Below are 8455 nucleotides of genomic sequence, written 5' to 3' on the forward strand. Positions count from 1 at the left end.
ACAAATATTCTTTTAAAAGCTTCCAATGGAATCAGTAGATCCGAAAATGTCCCCTGAGACACGTTTTTTGTCTCTCACAGGACCAGAGATAAAGAAATAGCCCAGAAAAGATGGAGTCAGGATAAGGGAAAAAACGACAATTCTTTCAATTCTTTAGCAGGGCGTTATTTGCACTTCAAAATGATTCCTAAGGGAGTTTTATGGCACGCTGAGATCCTTAGGGACATAAAAGAGTGAAAAAAAGCCGACTTGAAAATCTGTTCATTTTTGACCTAAAACCGCGGGCTTACCCCTTGACAAAAAGTCGATTTTTGGACGAAAAACAAATATTCTTTTAAAAGCTTCCAATCAAATATGTAGATCCGAAAACGTCCCTTGAGACACGTTTTAGGTCTCCCAAGGGACCAGGAACAAAGAAATAGCCCAGAAAAGATGGAGTCAGGATAAGGGCAAAAACGAAAAGCCTTTATATTCTTTGCAAGGGCGTTATTTGCACTTCAAAATGATTCCTAAGGGAGTTTAACGACAAGCCCGGACCCCTAGGGGCATAAAGGAGTGAAAAATGCCGATTTGAAAATCTGCGCATTTTGGACTCAAAACCGTAAACTAACCACTTGGGAAAAAGTTGATTTCTGGACGAAAAACAAATATTCTTTTAAAGTGCTACTATGACGAAATTCGCATCTTTCTAATCTGAGACATTTTAAAACATAAACAAGTAGTCTGTACGTGAAGAAGAATGCTGTTTACTATTTTCAAATATCTCTTTTTGTCTCAGAGATATTCAAGTTTTTAAAATATGCAAATTAGCCAAGTGATGACGTCATAAACTCAACCGAATTTTGGTCAAATATTACGAAAAAAGATATCTCAGCCAATCTGTATCAGAAATGCTTGATTCTTTGCAGTGACATTATTCTAGGTGCGCTCCACAATATGAGCTTATCAGTTTTGTTACCATGGCAACATACTGGGTTCCAGTCCTCCCTGATACTTAGGGCTTTGCTGGCCACCTTTGGCATTCTATTTTGATATTTGCCAATGGTGCCTCATCTGCATGATCCAGCAAGCGTATAAATATGTTAGGTCGAGTTCGTGGCCTTGTTCAATGTTTTTCAAGCTGAAAATCACTCAAATATTGAAATTATGTTGGAGGGGACTGGAAAAGAGTGAGTTGCCATGGGAACCGAATTTTTTATAGCCGTAGGTGTATTGCCTTTAGAACTATTAGCCTGCCAGGTTTCAATGGTCTCTGCTATAAACTGACTGAAATAGCTCTATTTATATACTTGATGTTATATTGAGTTGAGAATATGACTTCATCAGTCCTCTCATTTACATATTTTACACATTTTTTCAAATGTGAATATCACCGGAACCAATGCAGATATTTAGAAACGGTAAACGGCGTTTTTAATCTTTCCTAGAATTCTATGTGATAAACCTTAAAATTCAAGAGGTAAAAATTTGGTCATAGTAGCACTTTAAAAGCTTCCAATCGAATCAGTAGATCCGAAAACGTCACCCGAGACACGTTATAGGTCTCCCAAGGAGCCAGGGACAAAGTAATAGACCAGAAAAGATGGAGTCAGCATAAAGGCAAAAGAGAAAATTCTTCAACTCTTTGCCAGAGCATTATTTGATATTCAAAATAATTCCTAAGCGAGTTTCATGACACACCGAGATGCCTAAAGACATAAAGTAATTAAAAGTGCCGATTTAAAACATTTGCTCATTTTTGATCCAAAACCGTGGGCTTACCCCTTGGCAAAAAGTCAATTTTTGGACGATAACCAATATTCTTTTAAAAGCTTCCAACCGAATAAGTACAACCGAAAACGTCTTTTGAGATACGTTTTAGGTTTCCCAACGGACCAGGGATATAGAAATAGCCCAGAAAACTGATGGAGTCAGGATAAGGGCAAAAACGAAAATTCTTTCAATTCTTTGCCAGGGCGTTATGTGCACTTCAAAATGATTACTAAGGGAATTTTAAGACACGCCGAAATCCCTAGCAATATAAAGGAGTAAAAAATCCCGACTTCAAAAATTTGCTCATTTTTGACCCAAAAACCGTGGGCTTACCCCTTAGCAAAAAGTCGATTTTTGGACGAAAAAAGAATATTCTTTTAAAAGCTTCCAATCGAATCAGTAGATCCGAAAACGTCTCCTGAGACACCTGTTAGGTCTCCCAAGGAACTAGGGACAAAGAAATAGCCCAACAAGATGGAGTCAGGATAAGGGGAAAACGAAAATTCTTTCAATTCTTTCCCAGGGTGTTATTTACATTTCAAAATGATTCCTAAAGGAGTTTTACGACACGTCAAGATCCCTAGGGACATTAAGGAGCAAAAAATGGCGACTTGAAAAATTTGCTCATTTTTGACCCAAAACCGTGGGCTTACCCCTTGGCGAAAAGTGGATTTTTGGACGAAAAACAAATATTCTTTCAATCGAATCAGTAGAACAGAAAACGTTCCCTGAGACACGTTTTAGGTCTCCCAAGGGACCAAGAAGAAAGAAATATCCCAGAAAAGATGGGATATTCTTTGCAAGGAGGTTATTTGCACTTCAAAATGATTACTAAGGAAGCTCTACGACAAGCCCGGACCCCTAGGGACACAAAGGAGTGAAAAATGCCGATTTGAAAATTTGCTCATTTTGGAACCAAAACCGTGAACTAACCACTTGGGAAAAAGCAGGAATGGGCTCCTGGAAAAAGTCGATTTCTGGACGAAAAACAGCTATTCTTTTAAAAGCTTCCAATCGAATCAGTAAATCCGAAAATGTCCCCTGAGACACGTTTTTTGTCTCTCAAAGGACCAGGGATAAAGAAATAGCCCAGAAAAGATGGAGGCAGGATAAGGGAAAAAACGAAAATTCTTTCAATTCTTTAGCAGGGCGTTATTTGCACTTCAAAATGATTCCTAAGGGAGTTTTATGACACGCCGAGATCCTTAGCAACATAAAGGAGTGAAAAAAAAAGCCGACTTGAAAATCTGTTCATTTTTGACCTAAAACCGCGGGCTTACCCCTTGACAAAAAGTCAATTTTTGGACGAAAAACAAATACTCTTTTAAAAGCTTCCAATCGAATATGTAGATCCGAAAACGTCCTTTGATACAGGTTTTAGGTCTCCTGAGGGACCAGGGACAAAGAAATAGCCCAGAAAAGATGGAGTTAGGATAAGGGTAAAAACGAAAATTCTTTCAATTCTTTGCCAGGGCGTTATTTGCACTTGATAATGATTTTTAAGGGAGTTGTACGACACGCCGAGGTCCCTAGGGACATAAAGGAATAAAAAATGCCGACTTGAAAATTTGCTCATTTTTGATCCAAAATCGTGGGTTACCCTTTGGCAAAAAGTCGATTTTTGGATGAAAATAAAGTTTTCTTTTAAAAGCTTCCATTTGAATCTGTAGATCCGAAAACGTCTGTTGAGACACGTTTTAGGTCTCCCAAGGGGCTAGGGACAAAGAAATAGTCCATAAAAGAACTTCTATACGATTGTTCTCTTCTAGCTATTTGCTGTAAACTTTTAAATGACAAAATTTACTTTCCTAAGAATTTAGATCCCTATGGGGAATTTGGCTTTTTGAAAATCGCCTTTAACGGCCAGTAGTAATAGGGGGTCAAAATTAAGCGCCGTTAGTGTATAGGTATAGGTATAGGTATAGGTATAGGTATACGTATAGGTATAAGTAAATCATTGATATGCATAAAGGCCGAGTCATTGACGTTATCTATTGTCATAACCTAGGGAAAAATGCCTTCCTCCATACTAATTTATTGATTAGGTAGTACCTTCCTGCATACCAATTTTTTGACTTCCGCCATACTAATAAGTGCCGAGGTTTACCAATGAGCGTCACTCTTGTACAAAGGAAACAATAAATATGCCCAGACTTGATCGCTCTATACCCACCCTGATTGGACCTTAAGATTTGTATGGTCAATTTGAATAAAAGCGCGCTTTCTCTTGATAGCGTCACTCCTGGGAAAATTTATCTCTGAGATTTCAGGTTATTCGTGACGAATATCGATCACTACCGTTAAAAAAACAAAACTCACATACACACACATATATACACAAAGTGGCGCTGAGAACTCTATATTTCAAGTTTGTTTGACAATAACGAAACTGTTTTCTCCTATTTATCTCGAGAAAATGAAGAAACTTTTAAAGTCTTAGCGTTTTTACGCACCTTTAGTCAGTTAATTATTCGAGTTCGCAACAGCGATGATTACTTCTTCCGGTCGTGTTCTTAGATTTAATTGTTCTTTAAAAGCCACGTATCTGTTTTGCTACTGAAAGTATTGTTTAGCTCTTTCATCTTCCCGGAGATCGTTTCGCATAGCTGGAAGTACTGGGGTGTCGCTAGGTTTTGTTGTTTGAGATATTTTAAAAGCTCTTGAGGAATATTTTCTTGAAACCCTGCTTGGTTAAAGCCTTTTTTGCTGGGGAGGACGTTTGTTCGCAATCTACAGTTGTCTTGGGTAGTGGTGTTCAGATCAATCAACAGATAACCAAAAGTTTTTTTCACAGCCTCTTCGTACTGATTTGAAAAGAAATCCGTTTGGCCGGGATACATTTGCTTCGCCAGAGTCAAGATTTGCAATTTGTCCCGTGGATTCTTAAAAAACACCAAATAATGACTGTGTGGGCTAATGCTGCGGTTACCTTTTCCCTTATAAAATAGATTTAGCACGATATAAATCACACTGAAATTGCGATGATGAGAACCGCGAGTAAAGAGGTTCACAATTTGCTTTTCTTTACTGGCGTCAATCATCTGATCATCAAACACGATCAAATTCCGTGTGTTCACATCAAAATAGGAATCCTGCTCCAAAGCTGTAGGAATTCCTTTGACGAATTTAATGTGTGGCATGGCGACTGGCATTTCTGTGTACGCAGGCTGCCATTGTGAATAACACCAAACGACCCTCTCCGAGGGTGGGTGAATTGTCTGTGAAGCATTCCACTCAAATGCTGAGCTTTTCAAAGGAATTCAAACGCATGTTTATTTCATTCTCGGAAATAATAGTCACGCGTGACATGGATTGACTGTAACAAACGAGGCGGCGGGGGTGTTCATAGTAAGATCATGCACATTCTAGTTCAAGAATTTGTTAGTTTAAGGAAATATATTGCCTCGTACCTTGTATTTTTTGCCTCATTTCGTTTCTTAGAAGAATAAAAGGTAGTCAATTCACGGAACTAATGTCCGCCAGAATACGGAACTGCATCGAGCCGATGACCTATCCTAAGCTAGTAAGCCTTAGAGACTTAACTTTTTTATATTGGCTTTAATCCTTATTTGACCCACAAATGACCTGTGATGTTGAGAAAAAAAAAAAAAAAAGAAAAGAAAAAAAAATGACCCCGACCCCGACTCCGCGTTTTACTGACACCCAAGCGAAACAGCTGACATTTTTCAGGAGAAAACGGCATAGCTCTGAATGAAGTGAAAACCAGCATTGTGGTGTTTGGACATCACGTGCCTTTGCAAACTATCTTTCTACGAAAGTTTTTTTCGCAGAAGGAATAGAACCATCTCATGTCAACTCCTCAGGTGCAGAATGTAGACTGAGAAAGAGGAAGAATGTTGCGCGTTTATATAGGTTTTCAGGCCATATAACTCTATTGTTTTCGCCCCCACCACCACTGCCACCACATTTCTATTGTTTTCCTCCTCCACCACCACCACCGCCACCACATTTCTATTATTTTCCCTCCACCGCCACCACATTTTTATTGTTTTATCTCCACCACCACCACCACCACCACATTTCTATTGTTTTCCCTCCACCGCCACCACATTTTTATTGTTTTCCCTCTACCACTGCCGCCACCACCACCACCACATTTCTATTGTTTTCCCTCCACCACCGCCACCACATTTCTATTGTTTCCCCACAATAAATGTAAGCAACTCATTCGCCTTAGCTCAGTCTACAGGTATGTCTCGTGTAGTGAACAACAATCGTGGTTTTCTTCAGCTGTTAGCTCACTGTCCTGATCATCAGCGCCAATTTATTTTAAAGACAGCTATTCCACAGCAACTGCATGCACTAGTCCAAGTCTTATACAATATACTCAAGGGACATATTCCCATCTCCGAAGAAAATAAGCGGATATTGCTGCCATATAAGGGTGCTTAACTTAACCTGGCCAGATCAAAAGTCCCTTACAAAACGAAGAAGCGAGTCCTTGTACAAGAGGGTGGTGGATTTATTCAAGAGTTGTTAACCCCTGTTATAAGTAGCTTGGAATTGCTAATGTTATAAACGAAACCACACAGGCCTGGTATATTCATTTTACACTTGCCTTTAACGAGTGCTGATCAATATGAAGAGAAAGATAGATTTGGTTGAAGAAGAACACGAGAGTGAACATGAAGAAAGCGAAAGTTCTGATGATGAAAGCAAGGATGAAGAACCAAGAACAAAAGATATTTTGAGTCATCTTTCCCGAGCAGTGCTGGTAAAGTGTGCTTTGGATTTGCTGCATAGAATGGCCGCGTCTAAGGATATTCTTTTCTGGACTCCCCGCGGACAATCACTTCGAAATAAACGTATCATTCCCGTCACAAACATCGCTGAGCTAGTTGATTATGTGTTACTCCCTCATAACAATGAGATTACCAAACCTCGTACGCTGAATACGTTTCTAGATGGACTTGCAGAGTTAGGAATCGATAAAGGTTTAATCAAGAACAAAAAATTGTTAAGTGATTTAATAGAAAAGGAAAAAGGCTACCGCAATGTAGAAAATACGTCCGATAACGGGAGTAAGAACGAGGAGAGTTCATCGGATATGGAAAATCAGGAGGAGGAGGAGGAGGAGGGAGCGGGTTCTGAGAATGGCGTTGAAGCTGAAGGCATCCAAGAGAGCGACAACGACACTGACAACGACAGTAAGGTAACAGAAAGTATTAACCCTGAAACGTCCACCACCTTCAGTCAGTCCATTAACTGACTAACGGTGCGTGAAAACGCTGAGACTTTAATAGTTTTTTCATTTCCTCGAGATAGATAGGAGAAAACAGTTTCGTTATTGTCAAGCAAACTTGAAATGTATAGAGTTCTCAGCGCCACTTTGTGTATATATGTGTGTGTGTGTTTTGTTTTTTTAACGGTAGTGATCGATAATCGTCACGAATAACCTGAAATCTCGGAGATAAATTTTCCCAGGAGTGACGCTATCAAGTGAAAGCGCGCTTTTATTCAAACTGACCATACAAATCTTAAGATCCAATCAGGGTGGATATAGAGCGATCAAGTCTGGGCATGTTTATTTCCTTTGTGCAAGAGTGACGCTCATTGGTAAACCTTGGCACTTATTAGTATGGAGGAAGTCAAAAAATCAGTATGCAGGAAGGCACTACCTAATCACTTAATTAATTAGTATGGAGGAAGGCATTTTTCCCTAGGTTATAACAATAGATGACGTCATTGACTCGACCTTTATGGATATCAATGATTTACCTATACCTATACCTATACCTATACCTATACACTAACTGGGCTTAATTTTGACCCCCTATTACTACTACAGCCCATAGGCCAATCTAATAGGTAAAATAAATGGGAGTTTTGAAAGCGCGATTGTTGCAAAATTAATTTTCGCAAACTCCGCACTCGCTCTTTTTACTTCTAAAGGACTGTATCTCTCTCCTTCAAATTTTCAAAGGTTTATTCCATATGTCAGGATCAAAAACATAAGTAGAGGATTTTACATGGTTGCGCGAAGATACGAATTTTATTTTCAAGTGGTAAAAATTGTTTCTAACACGAGAAAACTAAAATTCATATCTTCAAGCCACCGTGTACTTTTCTTTTATTTAATAGACAAATTTATCGCACGCCATTTTTCAACGAGTGTTTGAATACTAACCGAGAAAAAGGCGGGAAATGACGTCATATCCTCACAGTATATAAATACATTACCATTACAACTGAACAGCGAGAGGAAATGTTTGTTGCCCGGCGTCCAAATATCTCATTTCGGTAAAAAGCTATACAAGAAATTCGCCTTAGGCTAATGCCTATTTCGCATCCGGCTGTATGAAAGATGACTCTCCTTGAAAACAAAATCGTACACGAAAGCAGATAAACTTCCATCATTTTTCGTACCTTTAAAAGGGAAATGTTCTGTGCTTTGACTGAACCGCGACAACTGTTGTTTTCTTTGTGGCATGTATCTAAAAGTGAAATTTATGTGCATACAATCAGTTTGGCGCTTTTTATTAAACCAACAGGACGTTCCAACATATCCAAGCCTGATTGGTTCAGTTCAGACAGTTGAGTGTTCTGTATGTTATGGCATGACTAATTCATGTCTCATTTAAGGTCCTTGTTCAGTACCTATCTTGCGAGAGTTTTCAATTTTTCTTGCCTCAAATACGTGGGAACGGAAAAAATAACAAGTAGTTTAGCCACCTTCTCAAAC

Source organism: Pavona decussata, unplaced genomic scaffold, assembly GCF_977016875.1.
Source record: "Pavona decussata unplaced genomic scaffold, jaPavDecu1.1 SCAFFOLD_195, whole genome shotgun sequence".
Classification (NCBI taxonomy): domain Eukaryota; kingdom Metazoa; phylum Cnidaria; class Anthozoa; order Scleractinia; family Agariciidae; genus Pavona; species Pavona decussata.